The sequence below is a fragment of the Acinonyx jubatus genome, chromosome B2, assembly GCF_027475565.1.
Source record: "Acinonyx jubatus isolate Ajub_Pintada_27869175 chromosome B2, VMU_Ajub_asm_v1.0, whole genome shotgun sequence".
Classification (NCBI taxonomy): Eukaryota; Metazoa; Chordata; class Mammalia; order Carnivora; family Felidae; genus Acinonyx; species Acinonyx jubatus.
Genome location: NC_069385.1, coordinates 126,675,953 through 126,703,066, shown reverse-complemented (window position 1 = coordinate 126,703,066; position 27,114 = coordinate 126,675,953). Strand labels below are relative to the sequence as shown.

Genomic DNA, 27,114 nt, shown 5'->3' with positions numbered 1-27,114 from the left:
AAATTTGCCTGCATAGCATTCTCTGTGCTTCCTAGATTTGTGGTTTGATGATTGTCATCAATTTGGGGAAATGTCTCAGCCATTATTACTTCAAATATTTCTTCTTTTCCTCTTTATTCTTTTGGTATTCCCAATACACATATTTTATAGCTTTTAATTGTCCTATAGTTCTTAAGCATTCTGTTCTGGTAATTTTTTTTTTCTTTTTTTCCCTTTGCTTTTCAGTTGGGCAAGTTTCTCTTGACGAATCTGCAAACTCATTGACTGTTTCCTTGGCCCCAGTCCAGTCTACTGGGGACCCAAAAGGCATTCTTCATTTCTCTTACAGTGTTTCATTTCTAGCATTAATTCTGATTCTTTCCAGAGTTTCGACCTCTCTGCTTATATCTATCTGTTCTTGAATTTTGCCCACTTTTTCCATTAGAACCTTTAGCATATTAATTATACATATTTTAAATGCTCAGTCTGATCATTCAATAATCTCTTCTGTATCTGACTATGGTTCTTCTGATGCTTCATTTGTCTCTTCAAACTGTGTTTTGCCTTTTAGTGTACCTTGTAATCTTTTGTTGAAAGCCAGACATGATGCATTGTGTAAAAGGAACTAAGGCCTTTAGTGTGAGGTTGTATGTGTATCTGGCTAGGAGGTAAGCTGCATTTACTGTTGGTTTTAGGTGGCAAGAGGCTAAAAATTCCTCTAGTGTCGCTGTTTTTGTCTTTCCTGATGCCTTAGGCTTTCTCTTACAAGGGTTTGAGCCTTGCTGTTGATAATCCCATGTTATTATCCAGGACCATGACTGATATGGTAGTAAGGTACACAGTGCTATAATTAGGTCTCAGCCTTTAAGGGAGCCTGTGCCCCTGGACTGTGACTTTCACAGGTGTTACTCAGCTTTCTTCTTCCCCCTAAGGTGAAACCGAAAGTCTAGAATGGGCTGGAATTGGGTATTTCCCATTCCCCAAGTCAGTTAGGTTCTCTGCTAGGTAAAACCCAGGTCTGTTAGGCTTTAGTAAAATAGCATCTTTTACGGCAGGCTTTTGTTAAGGAGAACAGAATGCTCTGGATATATTTCAAAACGGTTTCTTTTCCCCTCCTACTGCCAGAAACAGGAGAGGACTTTTCTGAGACTCTGGTGGGGCTTCTGGAAGTAAAATTCATGAAAGCGCAGAGCCCTTCTCCCCAATACAGGGCCCTGGTAGTTTTTAACTCTCACCCACAAGTCTCTAGAAATTCACCTGTTACAGTTTAACTGTTCCTAACAGTCCTGGTGGGGGAAGGGCAGGGGGGAGGGGAGCAAGGGCTGGGCATGGGAGGGCTCTACTCTTGGACTTCTACTTCTGGTAAACCGCGATTCTTGCTATGTACTCCTCTTTCCATTTCTTGGGCCAGCAATTTACTCTGTGACCTCGATTCTCTCATGGATCTGAGAAGAATTGTTGATTTTCAGTTTGTTGATCTTATTTTCTCACTATGAGGACAGGACAGTGGACTTGTAAGGTCTTCACATGTTGTCCCATGAAACTGGTTTAGTAATGTGTCATTTTGGTGATATTATAGTCCTATTTACAATGCTCAAAACTACAAAAATCTGTTTATTTCAAGTATTTTGTTTATAACATGCTATATGGAAATACTACTTGCATACAGAAAAAACACTCAGCACATGAGTGTTTAGAAAAGCAGCTAATCCTTCCTACAGTGCCACTCAACCTAGATGTATCTTGCACAGTACATCTGACATTTAAAAATCTCTCTGTTTGGATTACAACGATCTTTTCTTTATAAATAACTTCTAAAACCAGATGTCAGCCAACACAAATATGGCTCCATTAGTCAGTGAAGGCTGCCAGTTAAGCATCTGGATAGCCACCAGCATGCCTCTCCATAATGAAGCCCTTGCAGATGACAGAGTGAGCACCAGCAGAATATGCTGCTTTATTTCTAATGCACAACTCATTTGTTGATGCCATGCAAGGCGGCAGGAGGCAAATGATTTCATTTCATATGAAGCAGGTTCCTATATGGTTGTTTATCATGGTCATTTACCTCTGAACATGCATGTATAACCAGCCCATCATAAGTGTGTTAGGTGTTTGGGTGCCCTCTATTCTCCCTTTCTCCAAAAATCATCTTACTCTTTAGAAATAAAACATTCTTTTCAAAATAATATGCTGCCAATGGTGTATCTTGATGCTTTGGGAAATACATGTTTTGTTGCTAGTATATCATTCTTTCTTTGGAAGATGGGGAGAGCTATCACTTCACCGCAAATACTTAAGAACTTACTCTTACTATTTCTCAAACTGTGGAATGTTTTTTTTTTCCAGATTATATTTTCATAACTTATCTTAGCTCCTTCGTCTTACCATTAAATGAATTTCCCTTCTAACTGTAACTTCTGGCTTCAAAACTTATTTACCTCAGTAAATCTACAGTGAAATTCATTACATGTAATTTATGACTTTAGAATCACATTCACATCAACAGACCAAAATGTCACACAGTGTTTGATTTTACTATGGGGTTCTGCAGGTGTCACAAACATGTAAAGAGATGAGACAACTATCCACAAAGCTATGATAATGGGGAAAGGTCAGATAACACATACATATAAAGGAATACTCACCTTGTCTGACATTGTCCATCATTATGTGGAGGTCTTAACCCTTATTAACGTTTGTCCAAGATTCTCATAGCAATATTAGTTGTTTATCTAATATTCAGGCAGACTGTTCCTTATCCCAATAGATTATTCCTAAAATCCAAATAATTTAAACCTTATGTTATGAAAGATTCCTAAACCTCTTCAAAACCAAGAATCCATCAGCAAGATCATCAACCACCAATTATCTCCACCCACAATTTGCCAGCTTTATCATTTCAGATTTTTGTATATTAGATTTTCCTGAAATAGAGCACAACTGAACTTTTGTTACACAGATTGTATTTCTTTCTCAAAGAAATCCAGATTGCTATATAAAAGTTGCCTCAAAAATTCTCAAGAATCTTTTCAGATAAAAGTAATATAAATTCTCAATTCAATTATATGAAAGAGTAATGAAACTTATATTTCCCAAACTGAAATATAAGCTTTTTAGATGCCACTGACCCACAGGGCCAACAGGCCTTCCATGGATCACAAATATGGGGAGAATCCCCTTACTCGATGGCTTAATGCATATAAGATATTCAAGATCATTAATCATTAGAGAAAAAACATCCATTCAAACAGCAGACAAGATATAAGCTCTAACTGAGGAGAAATCAGACTAGAGGAAGTTCACCACATAAGGTCAGTGCTTAGTAGAGACCCAAGAGACTTCCTCAGCTATTCCTTGGAAGGAGAATCCAGCAGTGCTGGTGATCCCTGCCGAAACACAGAAATGACCTACCCCTTCCCCCACATCATCCCTGCTTTCCCTGCTCCCACTGGCCTCAATCAAGTGATAACTCCGCTCTGCCCCACACACCCCATCCCGCCCACCACAAGTTCTACTGAATCCATCTCTTCAATATCTCAGGGATCCATCTTCCTCTTTCCATCCCTACTGTCATTGCCTCCATCAGGCCACCTTTATTTATCTAAGGGACCCTTGACTACATTCCCTTAGTCCAGTCTCAGCTTTCTCAATCTATTTTCCCCCAAACAACCAGCAATATCTTCCAAACTACAGGTCTGATCAAGTCACTCTACTGGTGATGCACCTGGATAGCTCAGTTGCTTAAGCGACCAACTTCGGCTCAGGTCATGATCTCGCGGTCCATGAGTTCGAGCCCCACGTAGGGCTCTGTGCTGACAGCTCAGAGCCTGGAGCCTGCTTCAGATTCTGTGTCTCCCTCTCTCTCTGCTCCTCCCCCACTCACACTCTCTCTCTCAAAAATAAATAAACATTAAAAAAATTTTTTTTAAAAGTCATTCTACTAGAAAAATCATTTAGTGGCTCTTCCATACCAAAAAATGTCTCTGTGGATAAAATCCTTATGCCTCAGCATAATTATACAGACCTCCATAAATTGGCTTGGATGTTCCCAAATTTTGCTACACATGGAAATCTGGGAAGCTTTGCAACTTCCAATGTCTTGGCATACCCCATCCCAACTAAGTCACAATGCCTGCAGGCAGGAGCCACGTATCAGTATTTTTTCATTTCCAAGTGACTCCAAAGTCAACAAAGCTTTGGGAAACAATGCTTCCCTCTAGAGATTCACCTCCTACAACACTCTGACTCCAAGCCACAAACTAGCCTACCTGACCCATTTTCTGTTTTTCAATAATCCAAGGCTTTGCTGAGGCTATTCCCTGTGAACACTCTTCCCTCAGTTAAGACTTGTACAAATCAATGTCCTAAAAGAGCTCCCAGTACATTTTAGCAGAGTCCTTAAAGAATTCTCTATCAGAAATTACTTTCTGGGGAAACAATCAACAAAACTAAAAGGCAACCTACTGAATAGGAGAAGATATTTGCAAATGACATATCCAATAAAGGGTCAGTATCTGAAAAATACAAAGAACTAATAAAACTCAATACCCAAAAATTAATCCAATTAAAAAAGGATAGAAAACACGAACAGACATTTCTCCAAAGATGACATACAGATGGCCAACAGACCCATGAAAAGACGCTCAATATCACTCATCATCAGGAAAATGCAAGCAAAACTACCATGAGATATCACCTCACACCCATCAGAATGGCTAAAATAAATAAAAAACACAAGAAACAGAAAGTATTGGCAAGGATGTGGAGAAAAAGGAACCCTCATGCACTGTTGGTGAAAATGCAAACTGGTGCAGCTGTTGTGGTAAATAGTACGGAGGTTCCTCAAATAATTAAAAATAGAAATACCACATGATCTGGGAATCGCACTACTGGATATTTACCCGAAACATACAAAAACACAATTCAAAGGGATACATGCACCCCTATGTTTACTACAGCATTATTTACAATAGCCAAATTATAGGTGCATCCCAAGTATATCCATCAACAGATGAATGGATAAAGATGTGGTATATGGTACACACACACATAGGAATATTATTCAGCCATAAAAAAGAATGAAATCTTACCATCTCCAACAACCACTGAATCCAATGGATGGAGCTACAGTACACTGCCAAGTGAAATAAGTCAGTCAGAAAAAAACAAATACTATATGATTTCACTCATATGTAAAATAAAGAAACAAAATAAATGAACAAGAGAAAAAAGAAAACAACAAGAAACAGACTCTTACCTGCAGAGAACAAACTGATGGTTACCAGGTGTGGGGGTACAGGAGAGAGGGAATTGGTGAAGGGGATTAAGAGTACACTATCATAATGAGCACTGAGTAATGTATAGAATTGTTGAATCACTATATACACCTAAAACTAATATAACATTTGGCATCTTAACTATATTGGAATTAAAATTTACAAAAGGAAAGAATGAATTATCTTCTGGAAATACCCAATCAAGTCACTGACAAGGAAAGCACATATTAAACAGCTATACATACAGATCTGTGCTGTGAAAGTTGTGATGTGTAAGTGGTAAATGCAGTTGGGAATCAGCTAAGACAATAAAGTATGGCCCTAAACCACTTGGCTTTTATCCAATAAATTTTTATACTTTGCTAAAAAAAAGAAAGAAAGAAAAGAAAGGAAAGAAAAGAAAGAAAGAAAGAAAGAAAGAAAGAAAGAAAGAAAGAAAGAAAGAAAGAAAGAAAGAAAGAAAGAAAAGGAAGGAAGGAAGGAAGGAAGGAAGAAAAAGGAAAGTATAAAACTAGCAGTAAAGTATAAGTGACTGCATAACCAGAACTAGCTGACAACAGTCTCTCTGGGTGTGCACAACCTGGGACCTAGGTAAGGATTTTGTCGCATATTCTAGCCTGGGATTTGTCTGGCATATCCCTCACAGACAAGAATCCCCAAACGTGGGATTCAGATGATTCTCTAGTTAACCATTACCTGTTTAAATAACATTGAGATTTGTTTTTAGGGTATTGGTTGTTTGTATTTTGCTGGTAAGCTTGCTCTGCACTCCTACCACCTTCCAAATATACACACACACACACACACACACACACACACACACACACACACGCAAAATCTCTCTCTGTATCTCTCTGTCTCTCTCCCTCTCTTCTCAAATCTCAGTTAAAGGCCATGCCTATAGGTTCCCTGGCAACTTGTGCTTCCCCTATTATACCACTGAATACACGGCGTTGGGTCTTCCTATTGATCAGACAGCAACCCCACTAAACACCAAGTTCTCTGGAAGCCAGGGGCAAATCCTCCTTGGTGACCACACATCCCCAAAAGGAAGCATCAGATGGAAGCTCCTAAGGAAAGGGACTGCGCCCTCGCCGTTGAACAGCTGTCTCCAGCACATCCAGCACTGGCACATACTAGGCACTCCATTGTTTATTCAAGTCCAGGTGGATCCCTTAAAAACGATAAATCAATACTTGCCACTGGGGTCTTGAAATTTTGAGAGATGGCTATTTAAGAAAGAACAGCCGGAATAGGAAGCAGGAATAAAGTGCCTCATAATTTCTAGCACATCCTGGAAATTATCCTACTTTTCAAAACCCTCTTCAAAGAGGACATTCCCAGCAGCTACAGAAATGAACCCAATCTTTAAGTTTTGATATTCCCAGTTCTTTCTCCTGTCTTACTATAATATTCTGTACCATTGTTAACGTCTTTTCCAGGTTGGTGATACTGCCCTCCAATGTCAAACAATAAGTCCTCAAATAATAAAGACTATTCCCAGGGCTGTTAGGAAGAATAAGTGAGAATGTAAAAAAATAAAATAAAAAGTCTTCTGGAACACAAGAAAATACTATACAAATGTAAGTTATGAGACTTATAGATTAATAGCAAGCAAAACCCAAAAGAAATTCTTATTGAAATTTTTATACTTTAATTTCTGGGGATAAATAAATGCCATGAATGAAACTGCATCACTTTTGAATTAAAGGCACATTCACAAGGATTGCAGCTTCATTCATAATCTGAATTGCTTCCAGAAGATGGTCCCAAATCATGTGCTTTTTTCTAAATTATCTACCAGTTTCAGACATTGCACACATCTAAAAAGCTGATTAGAAGTCAAAGAGCTTTATGTACCTAAATTTGGTTTGTGGATGAATATGTTTATTGCATAAAACCCATTAACATTCAGAAGACCCTATGATGCATGGAAAATTATTTAAACTAACTTTTACCCTCAAAGAAATCTACAGTGGGTAAATTCACATGGGGCCACAATGGAGATGTTATACCACTATGGATCAGAAATGCATTACAGTTATGCAAGAAGGCAGTCTGTGAGTGGCTTTTTGTCTCTCATTCTGACAGCGAGATCCAATCATGAGCCTCTCGTTCCATCACTTACAAACTTTCAGGTTCTCGGGGCACCTGGGTGGCTCAGTCAGTTAAGCATCCAACCTCGGCTTAGGTCATGATCTCACAGTTCGTGGTACAAGGCCCACGTCGGGCTCTGTGCTGACAGCTCAGAGCCTGGAGCCTGCTTCAGATTCTGTGTCTCCCTCTCTCTCTCTCTGCCCCTCCCCTGCTCATGCTCTGTCTCTCTCTGTCTCAAAAATAAAACATTAAAAAAAAATTTTTTTAATTAAAAAATAAAAACCTTCAGATTCTCACCAACCCCCCCCACCATGTTTAAGCTTAAAAAGAGGCTGATGGCCCTCTTCTTAGTTAGATAAACCACCAAGATCAAAAATTGAAAAGGTCTCAATCTTAACAGGGCTTCATATATCTAAAGAGGACAGGATGAACAAATTAAGTTGATCTGAGTCTCATACCACAATCTACAAGAAAGTTTTACAGAATTTTTTCTACGTAACATTTGTTAAGGAGTGTAGATATATAAATGTTCTAATACAGAGAAAGAAAACTCTATAAACTCATACTCAGATAACCCCTGTTGAGTTAAAAATAATTGAACAGACTATAAGCATGCACATGCACACACACACACACACACACACACACACACACACACAATTCCAACAGTACCCCCCCTCAATCTCTACCTCAGTTACTTTGTCACCTTTCTTACAACAGTTAATGTTTCCTATTTTGGAAAGAGTGGGGGATTTATTTATCTATAAAACATTCTCTTCGAGTACTTCTATAAGCAGGGTCATAGGCCACATCTTGCTTTTCATTTAAGAACAACATGCACTGGCATTTTTTCCTCTGTCAGCACATTATACGTACTCCTCACTCTTTGGACAGCTACAGATCATACTACCATTTGGGGGTGCCAGGATTTATTTAACCAGTGCCACACTGAGATGCTCTGGTCTTCCAGGTTTTTGCTATAGCAAATGATGCTGGAATAAGCATCCTTGCCCACATAACTTAGCACATCACTGTGTAAGTACAGAAGGAAGGTGATTTTTTAAAGGTGGGATTCCTAGGGAAAAAAGCATACGCAATCTACTTTGATACTGTCTGTATATCTTATGTTTTTGTGGTGAGAGTTTCTGTTTGCCGAAATTCTCATGAGCGCTTAGAATTTTATTATTATTATTTTTTTTTTTTTTTTTTTGCCTAACTGGTCAAAAATAATACCTCATTGACATACCTGTATATTTTGTATATTGTATATTTTTTCTTAAACTACCAATTCTCTCTCTCTCTCTTTCTCTCTCTCTTTCACACACACACACACACACACACACACACACACACTATTGGATTAATAGTTTTTCATTATTTCATTTTTCATTATGAATTCTTTTAAAATTAAGAATTGTTTTAAAATTAAGATAGTTACTGGCAACTCTTTCTTAGCCATGTGTGTTACAAATATATGGCTTAGAGAAAGGTCTTCACCATTCCAAAATTATAAATAAGCCCATCCATGTTTTCTTAAAGTTTTACTTCTTTGTATTTTCATTCTTTAATCTTTGATCTATATGGAATTCACCTCGGTGTAAAGAATGAAAGAGAAAAAAATGCATTTTGTCTAATCTTGTTTCCCTGAACATTTAAATTATTGGAAAATCTATTTTCTACAGTGGTTTGAAAACCATCATTATCATAATCCAATTTCAGGTCCATTTCAGGTTTACTTCTGGATACTATTTTGTTCTGTTGATCTGTCTGCCTATTTCTTCTTTTGTAGCAAGAAGCTGAAGTTACCCAGTTCCAGTGTTTAAGTAATGATAGCTTCATAATGTATCTTAACATACAGTAAGTCCAGGTGCTGCTCCTTCTTCATTTTCCAGAATTTCCCAGGTTTTTCTCATTCATGCAGATGAATTCTGTATCATTTGCCAACTCCCTCCGTAAACAACAAAACTCTTTTGAATTGGGAAAGCACCGATTTTACAAATTTCTAGAGAACTGACCCCTTTCAATATTGAGCCTTCCTTTCTAAACTCTTCCTTTTTCCATTTCTTCAACCCTCCTATCATAGCCCTTTGATTTTAAAGTTTTCATCATAAAACTCTTCCACATTTCTTATTCCAAGTTTATCCACAGCTGTTGTAAAAAACCTAGTTTTAAACATATTTTGTTGGATAGGTAATATACAGAAACACTACAAAATTAAAAAGATACAAAGGGATATAAATTAAAAGGTAAAGCTCCCTCCCACCCCTATCCCCCAGCCATCTAGATTTCTTCCCTGGAAATCATTTCAAATCTGCATCAGATGTAAATCATTTTGCTGTTAAGAAATTAGTATGTCCTCTCTTTAAACAGAAAAGCTCGAGGCTAAAATGAATCTCACGCACCCCAGGTCTTAACGATAACCCTCGCTCCTGCCAGTCAGCCTGGATTCCTACTTCTCCTTAAATCTTCCATGTCTAATCCACCAGTAAGTCCTAATGCATCTACCCCAGGTTCATCTACTTCTTCCCTAATTCAGCTAGACTACAGAATCAGAGAAGGCAGAGACCCCGCTGACTTCATGTCTGTTTATCCTGTACACAGCACACTGACTGGCACAGAATGTTAACAGTGCACCACTGCCCCATGCATACAAAGTGCCTGATGTAGTACTGCATGTTAGAACAGCAGTCACAATGGGGGCTACACAAAGGGGGGTCTGCAGGTGCCTAGTGCCAACCTATGGTAGGAAAGGACAAAAAAGTAGGTACAAAAATCCTTTTGGAACAATTAGGCTGCCACATTCTTCCAATAATTCACGTTTCTCAAAATTTACAAAAATCAACAACAGAATAGAAATAAAAAATTATGATCTTTTGCCACACATGGTTTAAGAAGCAGGGGCATGTAAGCCACCAGTATCTCATGCCTAGACTACACTGGTAGGCATCCAATGAGACTCACTGCTTCCTCTCTTGCCTATCTCCAATCCATTTCTACAGTGATCCTTCTAGAGAGTAACACAGAACCACAGCCGTGCAGCTCAAATCCTTCAGTGCTCACCCTCAGCATTCACCAGGACCTACAAATCTCCACATCACTGGGCTCCTTCCCGCTTCTGTGACCTCACCCATTATCTGTTTTGTTACCATCTGGGTGCCAGGCTCTGTCTGCCTTCCCAGGACATACCGTCTTTCTGCCTTGAGGCCATTACATGGCACGCTCCCTCAGCTAGGAATACCTGGCCCAGTAGATACTCAATAAACTGAGAAAAGAATTAATGGAAGAAGAATAATTTTATAGCAGGCTACATTTAAAAAGTAAAAAAATTCTCACATCCATGCCCCATTTTTTTGATAAAAATAAAAACCTCACACTCTCCCTTTTAGACTTTTTTTTTAAAGATTTATTTTTAAGAAATCTCTATACCCCGTGTGGGGCTTGAACCCACAACCCTAAGACCAAGAGTCGCGCACTCTACTGAATGAGCCAGCCAGGCACCCCTTCCTTTACTTCAGTCTTAAAAGATTCTCATATCTTGAAGCAATGTGAGTAGGGTGTAGGTAAGGCAGAAGATAAAGCACAATGTGGGATCCTGTCCTCCCAAAACCAAGTGTGCAGGGCAGCTCTGTGTTCTAACCACCCGCCCTTTAAGATTCCCACAGGCACCACCCTTTCCTAACCACCATCCACAACTGTAAGCTGAGCTGAGGTAATTCATAAAACAGGAAATCAAATAATTAACAAATATATGCCAGAATGTTCAAACTCACTGGCAACCAAACAAAAAATTAAAAACTCAATGCTATTATTTTGTTTATCAAGTTAACAAAACTTAAACAGCAATAATAACCAACATTAATGTGCAGTGTGTGGTTAGTTTCCGATGTTTGGCATTCGTAGTATCAACTTATGGAAAACAATATATACAATATTATACAACATAAAACCCTGTGTATATGTTTTGTGTGTGTGTGTCTGTAACATCAAAATGTTTTATCTTTTTTGACCAGCAATTCAACTCTGAGAAAACACCCTAAAGAACTAATCCTAAATACATACCAAGCTTCATGCATAAAAAGCTCACTAGACGATAATTTGTAATTGGGAAAATACTGGAGCTGTGCCAATCAATTTCTCTCAGAAGAAAGAGGGAGCCCATCACTACTGACTGAACAGACATTGCACCCAGGTCTGTCTCCATGACTGAGGGGCAGTGCAAAACCCCACTGATGAAAAAGGGCTGAGCCTGTGGTCCAGACACTGCCAGAATAAGCAAATATTTTAGTAACTGCCTCCTGATGAAAAATTCAGGTATCTGTAAAGAAAATTATATAACAAGGAAAAACATGCATTAAGTAGAAAGAAAAAACACTTGCATAAATAGACTGATTACAAGCACATAAAAATTACATATAGGAAAGGAATGGCAGACAATCTTGAAACATTATAAGTGGCTTGCATTCAACTAGAAGGAACTTGGGTTAATTTTCTCTCTTCTTTCAGTTTTTCCTCATTTTCTAAATTTTTGAGAACAAGCTTATAGTTCCTATCACAAACAAAAAAAAAAAATTAGTCCCTTTGAGACCAAAGTAAAAAAGTGCCTACCTCAGCAAGTTGTAACAAAATGTTTATCCACAGTGTTAAGAACCTTCTAGCTTCTTTTACTGTATAACCATATTACTGGTTATTGCACAGAAAGCAGTATGGAGCTAGAAACCATCCTGTCCACTAGTCGACAAATAGGATTAACAAGATTATCTTTGTGCTCTCCCAGGAAAAAAGTGGTTTACACTCTGAGACAGTTTTAAACAGTGGCACCATGCATAAAGTAAGCTATTCAGTCATACCAAGGACAAACATTTCTACCCCAAAGTTATAGAAACACAGTAAAAGCCCTCTGAAATGTAAATACTCATAAATTTCAAACCCAATTACCCAGTAGCTATAACTACTGACAGCTTATGTGGTTAACATCAATTTCGAGAGGCCTCAAGCCATTGCAGACTGAGCAGGCTGTAGTCATCCACAAATCATTCAAATCCCAGGGCAGACATCACATGGCTGTTAGAAGGACCCGGAGACTGTTCATTCTCCCTCCTGCTTTGTCTCCTCAGTGGTGCCATTTGGCATTCACCACGGGCACTTCCCTCACTATTAAAGCCTTTAGCTTTACAACTTCAACTGTGCAAACAAATGTGCTTGTCACATTCAGGATGAGAGGTTACAAAGAGGAAGGAAGAAAAAACACCACACAGACGATGCAACACTGAGGTTTAGATTTCAGTCACACAAGAGAAATCAAGAAACTCAAAGTTAATGCTCCCTTGACAACCTTAAATCTCTACTCCGCATGTATGAATCATAATCAGAGTTTTATTAGGGTCACAATTGCAGCAAATACACACTCAAATCATGTACCACAACTAACACCGAGCATTCTTCCTCTGAAATAAAAAGTTTATATTCAAATCCAGAGATAACGCAAAGCTGTAATTTTGTATGAAACTGAATTTGGATCCCGCGCTATCCCTTGACCTCTATGGCTCTGGACCCTATCTGACTATTGCATCAAGGTCACAATCTCTTTAACACATCTGTGCAGCTACAAGAGAGGGGAAATGTGGGCATATGGCAAAGTAAACTCCAAACATAGATCTGGTGAGGGTATGGGGGGATAGGAGTAGCAAAACAAGTGACCTAAGTTCTGTCAACACCATGTAGTGGAAGGGACACCAGAGCAGGAACCAAAGGACCAGGTCTGAGTTCCCAGTCGTCATCCACTATCTGTATGATCTTGAGGAAGACACTTGGCCTTACCAGGCTGGGTTTCTTCATCTGTTGAACAAGGAGATCCTGTGAGATGATGTGGGAAGTAAAACACACAAGTGAGAGGTCTTTTCCAGCATTACCTTTGTCAGGTAATTTCTCCGCCAAAGCGTCCTCCTCCTTTACCCCTGGGAGTTCTGCTGCAGGTTTTACATGAGAACCCAGGACCAGTGCAGTCCTGTCAGGTCACTGCAAGGCTTTGGTAGAACTCCTGGGACCACGAGGATGCAGCCTTCATTTCCCCCATTCATTCATTCATTCATTCAGTCAGTCAGATGACACAAAGCCACCACTACATACATAACATACAAAATAATATGCTAGACAATCCAGGGGACAGGTATAAAAAGTAATGATTTTAAAAAGTACAGTCCCTCTTTAAGGCATTTAATGTTTACAGTCCAATGGGAAACAAAGAATTAGAGGAAACTGTAATGGCACAGATCTAGAACAAATTACTAATGAAGCAAAGTACCTTTCCAGCTGAGGCCTAGATAAGACCTCAAAATCCTCAACACAAGCATTCCATTATGAAAGACTGTAGTTATCAAGTGAGGGAAGTTTTTCTGCCCAGGTAGGCCTGCTCCTGAGCATATGCCCAGATACCTCCCCTACCTGTCCTAGGACTCCTTCAAATTCCACCTTCACTTCCAAATCATTAGGTATTCTCAGAAAGGAGAGGGCCACTAAGAACCTCATCACAGTGGCTAAAGGTTGTTAACTAACCTTTGCCAATTTTAAAAATTTTCAAAATTCCAGAGAAACAGGAAATACACATAAGTTGCTTTATTCCTTGTCTAACACACTGCAATACTAAACACTGAACTGGACAATTAGTACACTGGCATTAGACACCTAATATATTCCTATTAACAAGAATAATGCATAATGTCATTGAGGCTTAAATCAACACACACAGGAATCCATGAGTTTTGCATGCACACGTGCATACACACACACACACCCACACACACACACACCCTTCTCCTCTCCTACTCTGAGAGGCCACATCCCTAACCCTGGCTAGCCATCTGGGAAACAAATGACTTTGTGATGGCATGGTAAATTGGCTCCATTCCTCTGGAAAGCAATCAGGCAATATGTTTTAGAAGCCATAAAATTCTTCATACTCTTTGACCTAGTAATGCCACACCTGGGACTCTCTCATAAGAATCTAATTCAAAATATGGAAATACTTACACGCACAAAGATATACCTTATGGTGTTATTAATAATTGTGAAAAGGTGGGAGCAATGTACTTGTCAACAACAGAGCTAAATAATTAATGGTACAGTACCACAACAGAATATTATGCAACCATTAAAATGGTAATGATGTAGATTATGTAGCAATAAAGGGGAATGCAGACAGAAAACAACAGGCACAAATATGTAAAAATCATTGCAGAAAAGTTTAAAAACTGATAATCACTGTTTTAGGATGGTAAATGGAGGTGTTTTTTCCCTTTTTATTTCTTATCTTTTTGTCATATAGTATTCTTTTAGGGGTGCTTGGGTGGCTCAGTCAGTTAAGCAACAGACTCTTTTTTCAATGTTATTTATTTTGAGAGACAGACAGGCAGGCGGAGGAGGGACAGAGAGGGAGAGAGAGATCATTTTGACCTGAGCCAAAATCAAGAGTCAGACACTTAACCAACTGAGTCACCTACGCGCCCCTCAGGTGCCCTTAAGTGACTGACTCGATTTCAGCTCAGTCATCATCTCATGATTCGTGAGATCGAGCCTCACATTGGGCTCTACACTGATAGCATGGAGTCTGCTTGGGATTTTCTCTATCCCTGTCATCTCTCAAAATAAACATTTATAAAATAGAGAGGAGAGAGAATCCTTTTGAAAAAAATGGAAGGCAGGCTTTTAATCTTAAGAATAAAGAGCAAAGGGGCCACATCAGAGAGTAAAGCCTGCTCTCTTACCCAGAGAGGAAGGGGACCAGAGGCATTTCACACTGCATGAGGGTCTGGAATTCGTATGCACAGAGCAGCTTCATGGAGAACCTTCTGGAGGTGTCCCATATTGTCAACGATTACCAAAAAAATGAGCAGTGCCCACCAGCTAACCCCATTCAACTCCCTCCATTATGAGCATCCTGAGGCAGAGAATTCCCCAAGCACACCACACATGCTGTCAGCTTAGTTCTCTGTTAAAGAGATTTATATGGGGTCATATGAGGCTGTACAATAATTCATTTAAAGGAAATAAGCTCGGATTTTCACATTTGGAGCAATGAAGAATGTCTGTGGCAAGAAATGTAACAATCAGAAAGATGGGAGGAAGAAAGCAGAAACATCTGTCACTTGTAGGGAAGCAGAGTGTGGCAGCAGAGGGTGTGTGTCCCAGGGACAGGAGTCAAAGTAAGAGCAGGACTGGCCTCTCCTGGGCTGACTCAGGGATGAAGGAAGCAGGAAGTCAGGAAGAATATTTAATCCTAACCAGATGGAAACGGATTTAAACTTGGAGCCATTCAACCCTACATGCAGTTTCAGCCCTGTGTCCAGCCTGGGGACCAGCCCTACACTGGGAGATCTTGGGGGACTCCAGGCCAGTTTTAAAGGGCCAACACTGAGTGAGTCTTGTAGATTCTCTGCTTTGCAGCTCTTGTGTTCTTGCACTTACCTGTTGGCCAAGCACCTCATTTACAATGCAGTGTCAACAACCAAGTTCTAACCTCCCCTCTATATTTTAATTTCTACTCTAAGGCCCTGCCCTGGAAGGCCACAGAGCAACTGACTTCAAATTTAAAATTATATTACCTTCCTCTCTGTAGACCTTGGGAAAATTACTTAATCTGTCCAAACCTCAGTTCCTTTATCTTTAAAATCTGTACCTGTACCATAAGATCATTATCAGTTTCAAAAGAAATAACAAATGTAAACCATAGTATCAGATGCATCGTAATGCTAAAATAAAAGTTTGCTACACATGCCCTCTTGTTCCTCAACTACTAGCATCTGGCCTGTCTCCCTTCCTCCACTACTCCTGCCCATTAAACATGAATAGCATGGCCCACTCTCTATTGGTTATACCTTATACCAACCACACACCTGGAAAGAGCTTACCCTCTGGAACCCTACTATCCAAACCGAGACACTCATTTCTGAGCCATGATCTGACTCCACTTTCCCACAGATATAACACCTTAGACAAAGAGGAAGCACACAGCAATCCTTTCAAAGCTGGGATGGTGAGGTCATACTGCCTGCGTTCAAAGCCCTGTTCTTTCACCTGTTAGTTAATGTGACTTTGGTCAAGCTACTTAATCCCTCTGCGCCTCAATTTTCCCATCTATAAAACAGATATAAAACTGTTGTATCAAGTATATTAACAAAATTCTGAGAGCTCTATCTAGCACGTAGGAAACAGGTACATTTTTTAACTTTGACTCCCCATGAGAGTATTTAGGTAGAGGTATTTGGTTAGCTATGTATGCTATCCCACATTAGCAGACAAGTCAAACATCTTTGCTTCTCTCTGGCACTGGCATAGATTAAGTAGGCTTTCTAGGGTAAAGGCTTGCTATCCCCAGTGTGGTGCACAGACAAGCATTGGCATCACGTGGGCGTTCCTTAGAAACGTAGATTCTCGGGACCCATTTAGCCCAACTGAAGCAGAACCATTTTGTATGCCCAAGTCACTTCGGGTTCTTGTGATAACACAGATCTAGGTGGGGAGAGGTACCTGAAACCACTATGTTAGGACCACACATAGGAGTAGCAGGTGCCACAATGAAAAGAGCACCCTGCATTCCAAAAAGAAAGGACACCAAGATGTGACAAAACTGTCATCTTGGCATTTATAAGTGGACAAGGAGGGAGATGGGCATGATTGGTAACGATGGAAGAGTGTACAGCTAAGAAGATAAATGGCACAAGGAGCTTCTCACTAAGTTCTTAGAGGGGAGGGACCATGTCTTACTCATCTTGGTTTTTTAACAGAGACTGACTGACATAGAGGAAGTGAATGGCTCCTGTAAGCATCCGACACTAGCTTTACTTTTGTTTAATAATCCCCATTTTCAATAAGATTGGAACGTTTGTTAGTTTTACAAAAAAACACCATGGTTTTACTGTTATATTTGTGGCCCCTCCCATCCTACCGTAATATAAAATTTGATTCTACACTTCCTATATGAAGATGCCACAAACTATCATTGAGGGAAGGGAACCATTTCTGAACTGTTCCCCTTAGAAATGGTCCTGGCTTTGAAAGCTCCGGAGGGGGCACTGGGACTAGAAGAAGGGGCTGGAAGAACATCCTTCTCCACATGTTGTTAAAGAGAATTTGCTGCCTTTTCATTTCAAACATCTGGCAGGTTAAAACTAAGTTAAGGTGACAGAAAATTAAGTGCCCCATTGTTACAACCCTTGACCTTTTCTTAGTGACATGTGTAACTAATTAGCCCCTGGAGGTCAACAACCAGGGAATAATTAGAGGGAAAGTGATGGAGAATCAAATGAGAGTACAGAGCAGAAAAAAATCATTCCAACTGATCCAAGATCCCCTTCAGGTCCTTGCAGGGGAGCACAGCCTTCATTTTCTAAGACATCAGAAATGAACAGACGCCCTTGCCTTTGATCTGAGCAATGAGTCCCCCTCACCCATCAGGCCTTCACTCCACCCCTCCACACAAACCTGTCACCAAGGTAATGAACTTAAGAGGAGAAATCCACACAAATGGGAGAAGACAGCCACCTCCCCACTCCAGCCCCCACAACCATTATGAAATTACCTAAATGTGAATGCTAGATAAACCCAAATGTGCCTCTCTTTGAAAAAACCAAGGAGGATGAATGACAGATGTCCCTACGAGAATTTCCTGCATCACTCTGAATTAGCAGCTATGTATGAATACAAATAAACATAACATCATGTATGCTTATACTACATACATACCTAAGTGCATACACATATACCTGTACAGATTTCTCTGCTCTGCCCGTATCTGCAAGGTTTCAGAGTGGGTCAGGAAGTCCTTGTCCTCCACTACTGGAGTAACACAAACATTTTCTACCCTTAAGTGAGGTCTCTGATACACAGCAGGAAAAGCACCACAGGTCATATATCCTTTCTGCTTCAACCGCTGACAGAGCTCTCATAAACACACAGAATACAAACAATGACGAAGTTAGAAAATTTTACATCTAAATACTCATTTTTAAAACAAAATCAAAGCAAGGAGAATACTTGGTTCCCCAAACCCCAAATCTCATCTCTGGACTTTGATGAAGTTTCAACCAAATAATCTTAAAGCCACAGTACAACACAGGGAGGAGGGTGCCAGATCCTTCACTGCCTTTTTAAATAAACTCAAAACGGCCCAGGAGAGGCTCAGACAAAACATTCCTCTAAACCAGACTGACTGTGCAGTTTACTCAGATACAGCCAGATTTCCCAAAGTAATGATACGGCTGAGTGTCTAAATGCACAGGCTGGCAGGCACTACAGGTACTAAGGGTCTAAATGAGAAGACTTCCAGAACTGCAGAAACATCAGCTCCGATGTCACAACAGTCTTCAGTTTACAAAATGAAACTGCCATTAGAACTCAGCGACCTGGAGCTTGCGTTGAAATCTTGGAAAACAAATTGTTGTCTTTCCTCTCTATTCCTAAACTCAAGCCTCTGCAGAATAAGATCTGTCCTCCACAGCAAACAGCACAACATTGTGTGAATATGAAGACATACATACTCCATAAGGATATGAAAATAAATTTCAACCACAGATAAACAAAACAGAAGAGAGTCCCTTTGTCTATAAGAAATATATTCCAGCAAACCTTGCTAATAAGGACAACTAGAGAAAAGACCTTCTGTATCTTCTGTGGTGGTAGAAATCTTAATTAGAGCCCAAAGAAACAGGTACTCAAGAGAAATCAGAACAACAATCCTATACTTTAGCCATACATTAGAATTATCCGTAGAGCGTTTTTACAAATCCCAATGGCCAGGGCACCCACCAGACAAGTTAGATCAGAATCTCTGAAGTGGGCCTCAGGCCTCATTTTTTCTTCTTTTTTTTCCTTTTTTTTTTTTTTTTTTAAGGCATCATTTTTTCAAGCTCCCCAGGTGGAGTGCAGTGTACAACCAAGGTTAGGAACCACTGAATTAGTGACTATTCTAAAGATACCTTCCAGATCAGACTGTTCATCTTCGCCGATGGTGGACCCTTGATACAAGGGGACCAGGAGTCTCTATCTAAAGCCAACACCCGGTATAATGCTATACTATACAATCCATTACCCCCAAACCTGGGAGGGCACTTAAGGCCATGCACACCCAGCCACCCAGTCTTAAAATGAAGCACAGAAGTCACCCACCCAGATGGCCTGCCTAGATGAACAGGGTCAAAGAGGCCCCTAGATCTGTTGTTTTCACAGGAGGCCTCCCTGGCAGTGGCAGGAGAGGTTCTGGAGATAGGCCACCCTGAGCCAGCATTACCAAGGAAGGGCACTATTTTCAGAATGCCACAACACCCCCTTAGATGACTACTCTCTGAGGGAGAATGCACACCTCTTAGCAAAACACACACAGGGATTAAATAAGTACACTTCCTAGCTCCTCTGGTGAGAAAGCTGGAAATTTCACTGTCATACCCTCGTCGTTTCCCCCCAATTTAAATCTGGCTTGAGATAATTTTGCTTGGTTTTATTTGAAGGCAAACTTTCTGGCAGGAGGAGGCAGAGTGAAGATGTATAAAAAATTCCACCAAAATCATTTCATATTTATTCAAAACATTTAAAGGCAAAATATTGCCCAAGAAATCCGAATAAAAAGAAAACAGAACATACCACATACATCTCTTAAGATGGTTATTTTAAATAACAGTTTAAAGTATAAATTTAGAATGGCAGAAAAAAACTATTTAGAGATATTCAAAAATTAGTATAGTTCTACAAAATGTGGAATTTTTTTAAAGACCATTTTTAACAAAACAAGGAAAAAGAAAAGAAAAACCAACCACTAAATCTAACAGTGCTTAACTGCCTGGGTCTGAATCCAGGCTTGGATACTCTATTAGGCATAGTGCCCTTAATCATGTCTCTGAGCCTCTCTGGGCCCCATCTTACCTGGATAACAAAGGTTCTGAGTTGGACTACAGGGTTCAACTCAGATCTGCACATGTTAGCTGTGTGAGCCCATTCAACCTTTGCACTTCTCTTCCTCCTCTGTAATACTAAAATAAGAATAATACCTACCTGCGATCTGGAGAAATAGGAAGCCTGGCACACCACTGACGGAAATGCAAACTGGTGAGGCCACTGTAGAAAGTAGTATGGCGGTCCCTAAAAATATTAAACATAGAATTACCATATGAGCCAGCAATTCTACCTCTGGCTATATGCCCAAAAGAACTGAAAGCAAGATTTCAAACATATTTCTACACCCATGTTCATAGCTGCATATTCACATGGGCCAAAAGGTAGAAGCAACCCAAGAGGACATGGACATATAATTGCACAAAATGTGGCACATGCGTACAATGGAATACAGCTCAGCCTTAACAAAGAAGGAAACTGACACAGACTATAACATGGATGAACCCTGAGGACGTTATGCTGAAATATGCCAGTCACAAATTGACACACATTGTATGATTCCACTTATGTGAGGTCCCTAGAATAGTCAAATTGATAGAGACAGAAAGTAGAATGGTGGTAGCCAGGGGCTTGCCAGAGGAGGGAAGGGGAAGCAGGGTGGGGAGGGTCCAAAGGTAGGAATTAGGAGTTAGTATTTAATGGGTACAGAGTTTCAGTCTGAGGAAGACAAAAAAGTTCTGGGAGGGATGGGGTGATGGTTTACACAACAATGTGAATGTACTTAATGCCACTTAGCTGTACACTTAAGAATAGTTAAGACAGTCATTTTTATGTCTTGTACATTTTACCACAATAAAAAAATAAACGTAAATAAGAAAGAATAAATAGTCCCTACTTTCTAGAGACATTGTAAAGATTAAATATAAGTGTATAGAGAGTGCCCAGCACAGAGTAAACCCTCCATAAATATTAGCTACTATCTTATTTTCCTGCTTTTGTTGCTCCTTCCAGTCCCCACTACTGTGTACTACAGAAATAGATGCTCACTGATTACATTCTGATCCCCTCCCCCCTTGGAGCTGTATACCTTCTGCAATGAGACAGTTCCAGTCCAGGCCTTCCTTGTAATATAAATGCTGCTTCCCTGGGACAAAACTTTCACACAATCAGATAAAGATGAAGAAACCACCTAACTTCACAGTCTTCGCACATAAAGCTGAGATGACCACATTTAAATAAAACAAAACAAAAAAAAAACCCTGATTTTAGTGTCTTCATTTCCTAAATGGATTGTCAGTAATTCTGTCTCAAAAAATGGGTTCAAAGGCTAATGCTGTCACTTATGTCTGATAGAAAAAAGAAGGAAAGTCTCCCTGCTATTCATAAATGTTCTCCCACTTTCTGTCAAAACCAAGACTATTTTACTTCTTTGCTCGATCATTTAAAAAAACTATCAGTATGAAAACTTCCAAGTATACAAAAGTAGAGAGTTCAACTAGCCCTCATATAACCAGCTTAATAACCAACATTAACCTTTTTCACTCTGCCAAAGACTCTACATTCTCTAAAATATCAGAATAAAAGCACCACAATTGGCTACAGTGAAGCAACATTCATCTGTAACAATCACTGTCATCATCATCATCATCACTACTTTTTGTTACTTTTAAAAGTTCTTTTCTGGCATCTTCTCACCTCCTTTTATTTTTTCCTTTGAAACTACAAATAATTTCAATATCTACCTTGCCAAGATAATTGTAAGAATGTAGCATACATGAAAGTGCATAGCTTGGTGTCTAACACATATTGGTTTCCTAAGAAATATTCATTCTCCAAAACCACCATCTCATCTTGCTCCATGATGAGAGACACCCCCACATATCCTTCTCCATGCTTTGTCCCTTCTTTGGGGAAGGAAGTGTTTCCTAACGCTAGTCCTTATTCCTTCTTGTACCCCTGCCTTCTTCTAAACCAGGAATCCCAAACACAAATGACTAACCACAAATCCAATCACTGAGAAGACCCCAAATATAAAGACAAAGAAGGTAAATAAATTGAACTGATAAATGCATTCAACATTTAGGGTACCAGTCCCTAAATTAAAAATAAAAAACATACCCAATTTGTGCCTATATATTATTTAACAGAAAAATCAGGCTAGACTTACTAATGCAAGTCATTCCCGTGTGTGTGTGTGTGTGTGTGTGTGTATCTATATTTTAAACGTTAAACTCTTTTTTGATGATCTAAGAAGTTTTAAATGCTGATGAGATTCATTTCCTCGCAGTACTTTTCGCCCATGGCAAACCTGCCACCTCTAATTTGTTTTAAAAGGAACTGTAATCACCCAATCAATCATACTCTTGACCTTCAGCCTTTAAAGTCACTTCACTGTGGTCAAAATTGGCTCTAAAAATTCATGTTGTAACAGTGCTATTGTCCTCAAGCTCCAAAATGCCAATGACAGGAATATAATTTGAGTAAACCCTCTGGTAGAAGAAAAAAACAGCACATGGAGTTTCCAGTTTGTCTTCTACCAGGATTCTTTAAATAAAAGTGAATGTCTATGATATTATTAAGTAATAACTTTTCCTCCACTGGGGTTTAAAGACCTATAAATCACCCAAGTTTCTATGCAGTGAAACTAGTTTCTTCATCATAAAAACCACATGGCTTTCTTTTGGTTTTAAATAACTTATCTTTCTTTATGGGGAGGTACAGAATGACCAAGTAATAATCTTTCCAGTTCTCACCTTCTCTTCTCCTAGCACACACTCAATCTTCACCTCATTGGCATCCATCTTTCTTGCTTGTACCCTATTTCAATGGAAAAAGGATCTTTCTGCTTGCGCAGGCCAAAGCATTATGGCTAATTAATTTCAACATACAAAAATGCTCAAGTTTCTTCCATGACAACAAGCACCCACAAACCCATCCAGCTACAAGTCCCCTCTGGCATTGTCTATCTCCCTATTTCTTAAGAAGGCACTGAGGCTTAAACATTAAGTCCATACTATCTTCATTTCCTCAACCCAATGAACTATACGTTCTATGTCCCACTGCAATAGAAATATTTTCAGTAGTGTCTCCAAAGGCCTTCCAGTTATTCAATCCAGTTACTTTTCAGTGCTTATCTCACTTGAGGTCTCTGTAGCATTTGACATTACTGGTCACATCCTCTTCCAAAGCATGCCTTCCCTCAGTTTTTTTGGCCTTTCTCCTGACCTTCCTCCTACCTCTTTGAACACTCCTACTCAATCTCCTTCAAGGACTCATATCCTCCAATCATCCCTATTAGTCAGTGACCCCATCTTCAGCCCTGTTCTCTTCTATATCTACTACATACCATTCTTGGTCCCTTTTTGAATACCACTGACTTCAGTTACCAATTATGTGTCAAGTTCTGTCAGATCTCCGTATTTCCATCTCTGGTCTCCCTCATGAGCTCCAGTTTACACATGCAGGACTTCTCTGCCTGGGTGTTGCCAAGGTACCTTAAACTCAACACATCCAAAATCTAATATAAGCTCATGCTCTTCCTACATGGGTGAATGCTACCAACCACCACCTGATTATTCAACCCAGAAAAATGGAAGGCATCCTTTAGTCCTTGTCCTTTATTCCTGATATGCAAGCAGTCAATGGGCTTCTAAACTCCAATCTCTAGGATTTGTGTCTCCCCTTCAATCTCCTCCACTACTGCTAGTCCAGGTCTTCCCATCATTTCTCACATAAATCATCTCTCATTACCAAAATACACAAGTGCAGTTCTCTGTCTCCAATCAACACATGTGGCTCTGACCAGCTCTCCAGCCTACTGTCAAAATTATCTAAAATACAAGTCTCATAAGGTCACTCTTCTAAAACTTTTCCAAACAATCTGACATCTTTTATCTTCATAATTTATTTCCTGAATATTTGACCTACCCCATGTGTTGCCATCAACTACCTCTCCCAGAGCATCAGCCAGACAGAAGTACACATCCATGCAAACACAGCTCCCTCACCCAAGGGAAGCCCTTCCACTCTCTGCCTGATTAACTCTTGTGCATTCTGAGAATTTCCTTGTGAAAAGATTTTCTGACTCGACTTTTCCAGGTAAAGTAACCCTCCATTCTGCAGCCACAGCACCATGTGCCTATAGATCACTGGTTTTTGTTGGAGATGTTGACTTTATCTCTCCCAATAAACTAAGCACTCTTTGAAAGAAGGAAATGCATCTTACTAAATTTATATGTTCAGCTACTACATATTTGCAAAATTAATGAATGAATATTCATTCATAAGGCTTATTTTTCACCAAATAAATTTTTCAAAATTTGATTCTAACGATAAAAGGCAAATCGCACACTAAGAACAACAGAAGAAATGACATTTTTTATGAGAGACCTTGTACTTCATTTTCTTACAAACTATAAAAGTCCAAGGGTTTCTTCCCCCCAAATGGAATGGTTTGGGGAGCTGGAAGCACCACTAACCACTATCACTGACCTCCCGCCCAGCCCTGCGGCACACTGCCTTCAGAGAAGCACTTTATGCAGCACTGGCTTTTGAAACAAAGATTAGAAGATGGTCAATTTGTTCAAAAGCAACATGCTACTAAAATTCCAAAGATAAAAGAAAGAATCAAGGTTAAGCAGCAGTTTCTTATACTAGATAAAACTAAGTTCCTTATATCAGATCACATCAACAAGAATGAACTTATGAAAATAACTAGGCACCTGGCAGGGAAATACTTATCAAGCTCTTTTCCCAATGGTGAACACACACCACACCACAAAGATTTCTACACCTGTTTCTGGAATGTAAAAAAGCAAGAAGGATACAGATTCTTCCATATTGCATATGCTCTTGAGGAGCCATGTGGAAAGAAATGTTCCATGTAAGACTAGCACAGTGCTTCCATTCCAGAATTTCTTTAATCAACCCCCAGGGGATGAAAGGGGATATCACCAACTAAGTTGGATCTCATTAACCAATCACAGGTCACCAAAACATGTCAGCCTAAAGTTATTGTCATCCAAGTAGAAAAGACTGAACTACATTCAACATGAGCAACATTCTGCTTAGAAAACTCCTATTTCAGAGCACCTAGGTGGCTCACTCAATTAAGTATCTGACTCTAGATTTCGGGTCAGATCATGAACTTCTGGTTCGTGACTTTGAGCTCCACATTGGACTCTGCACTAAGAGCATGGAGCCTGCTTGGGATTCTCTCTCTCCCTCTCCCTCTGCCCCTCCCCCACTTATGTCCTCTCTCTGTCTCCCTCAAAATAAAATAAACTTAAGGGAAAAGAAAAAAAAAGAAAAACTGTTTTATTTCATCTAGGCTACCTTGATTTCAAACTTTAAATGTTTGCAAATAAATACACTGCATGTGCGTTTTCAGTTGTCAATAAAAGGCATCCAAATGACTTTGATGCTCTTTTCTCCAATGGAACTTGCAATCCCAGTGATAACTTAATAGCAATCAGTGACATACCACATCTTATGTCCACAGAACATGCCAACTTTGTGTAGAAAGTCCACTTGACTACAGAAACCTATATACAAGAAAGCATAACTTATGGACTATTACTGCCCCTGTCTGTCCTGCACAGTCATTTGCCATAATTTGGTGAAAAGTAGATAAAACAGTGTTAAAAGATTCAAACAGTTCCAGATTTCTAAGTATGACATAGATATATCCAAATTCAATTTTCCTGTATCTTTAAGAAATGTAACATTTAGCAAGCTATTTCTAATTTTTTTTCAAAACAGTATCATACATTAAAAACACCATTATAGGGGAGGGTCCAACATGGTGGAGCAGCATGATAGTTTTCTGCTTCTCTCCTACCTGAAATACAGCTAGATCAACAACAAACCAACTTGCACACCTAGAAAATTGATCTGAAGATTAACACAACAATCTGCATAACTTGAGCCACAGAACTCAGCAGGTACGTGGTGTGGAGAGGAGAAATGGGGAAGAGAGAAGCCATAGAGAGTAGGGAGCTGTTTTTGCTTCCAGAGAGAGGACAGAGACAGGACGAAGAGTACAGGAAAAACACTCCCCCCAAAAGCAGCTGGAAAGAAAGAGTGGAAACACCCATAAAGGACCAAAAAAGGAGAAAGGAGAGGGTTTAAATACCATCAGGGCACTATAAACGGGTGGGGGGGGGGGCACAGAGTCTGAAACTCCACAGCTCGATATCTGATGGATCTGCTGGAAAGGGTAAAACCCCAAGAGCAGAGAGCAAGGTCCAAGGGGTCCTTGGGCCCAGGGAAAGAGGCAATTCCCCTGCTGAGAGCACAATTGGTAGAAGCTGTGCGGCCTCCCCACAGGGAGAGGTCCCAGTGGACCCCAGAGAACAGCCACGTTTGCTGTCGCTGTAACAAGGACAATGGGGGGGGGAGGGGGGCAGTGAAGCTGCGTGCCAGGTATGTATTGTGCTTTACCATAATCCCTAAAACGCTACTGCTACACTACAGAGCAAACTTTTTCTGGGGCAGGCAACCAGCCGCAGTCACTGGGCATCTGCAACACTGCAGTCATATGAATGTTCCTAGGGATGAGCCAGCACCCAACCACTGATCAGCAAGAGGGTCAAGTGGGTTTGCATGGGTCAAAGCCACAGGGCCTTCAAAGGTGAGGGGTTTGGAAACACAGCCCCATCTGAGATAAAACTCAGGAGGGAGGTGCCACTTGGAAGGCTGACAACTTAGTTGCAGACAATGCAGAAGCAGGGAGTGGCCACAAGTCAGAGACAAAGAGTGATGCTTGATTGCCAATCGGGGAGAACATATAGTTCTGATGCTAGAGACTAGGTAGATGGGTGGTGCCATTTTCACCTCTCCCGCGCATGTGCGTACATGCATAAAGAAACCACAACAATCC

The 27,114-nt window shown here is 39.9% G+C and overlaps 1 protein-coding gene across 25 annotated transcripts in view; it reads right to left on the bottom strand.

Annotated features, from left to right (window-relative positions):
* The window catches only part of FARS2 (phenylalanyl-tRNA synthetase 2, mitochondrial), a 553,641-nt gene that overhangs the window by 482,010 nt on the left and 44,517 nt on the right, over positions 1 to 27,114 (bottom strand). For 23 of the 25 annotated variants that reach the window (XR_008298705.1, XM_053223101.1, XM_053223100.1 and 20 more), the window contains exon 2: positions 20,394 to 20,480. The gene's annotated coding sequence lies outside the window, so the exon portion shown is untranslated. Of the gene's footprint in view, positions 1 to 2,627; positions 2,757 to 20,393; positions 20,481 to 27,114 lie in introns of all 25 variants that reach the window. The other 2 variants (XM_053223096.1, XM_053223105.1) reach the window with 1 other exon arrangement.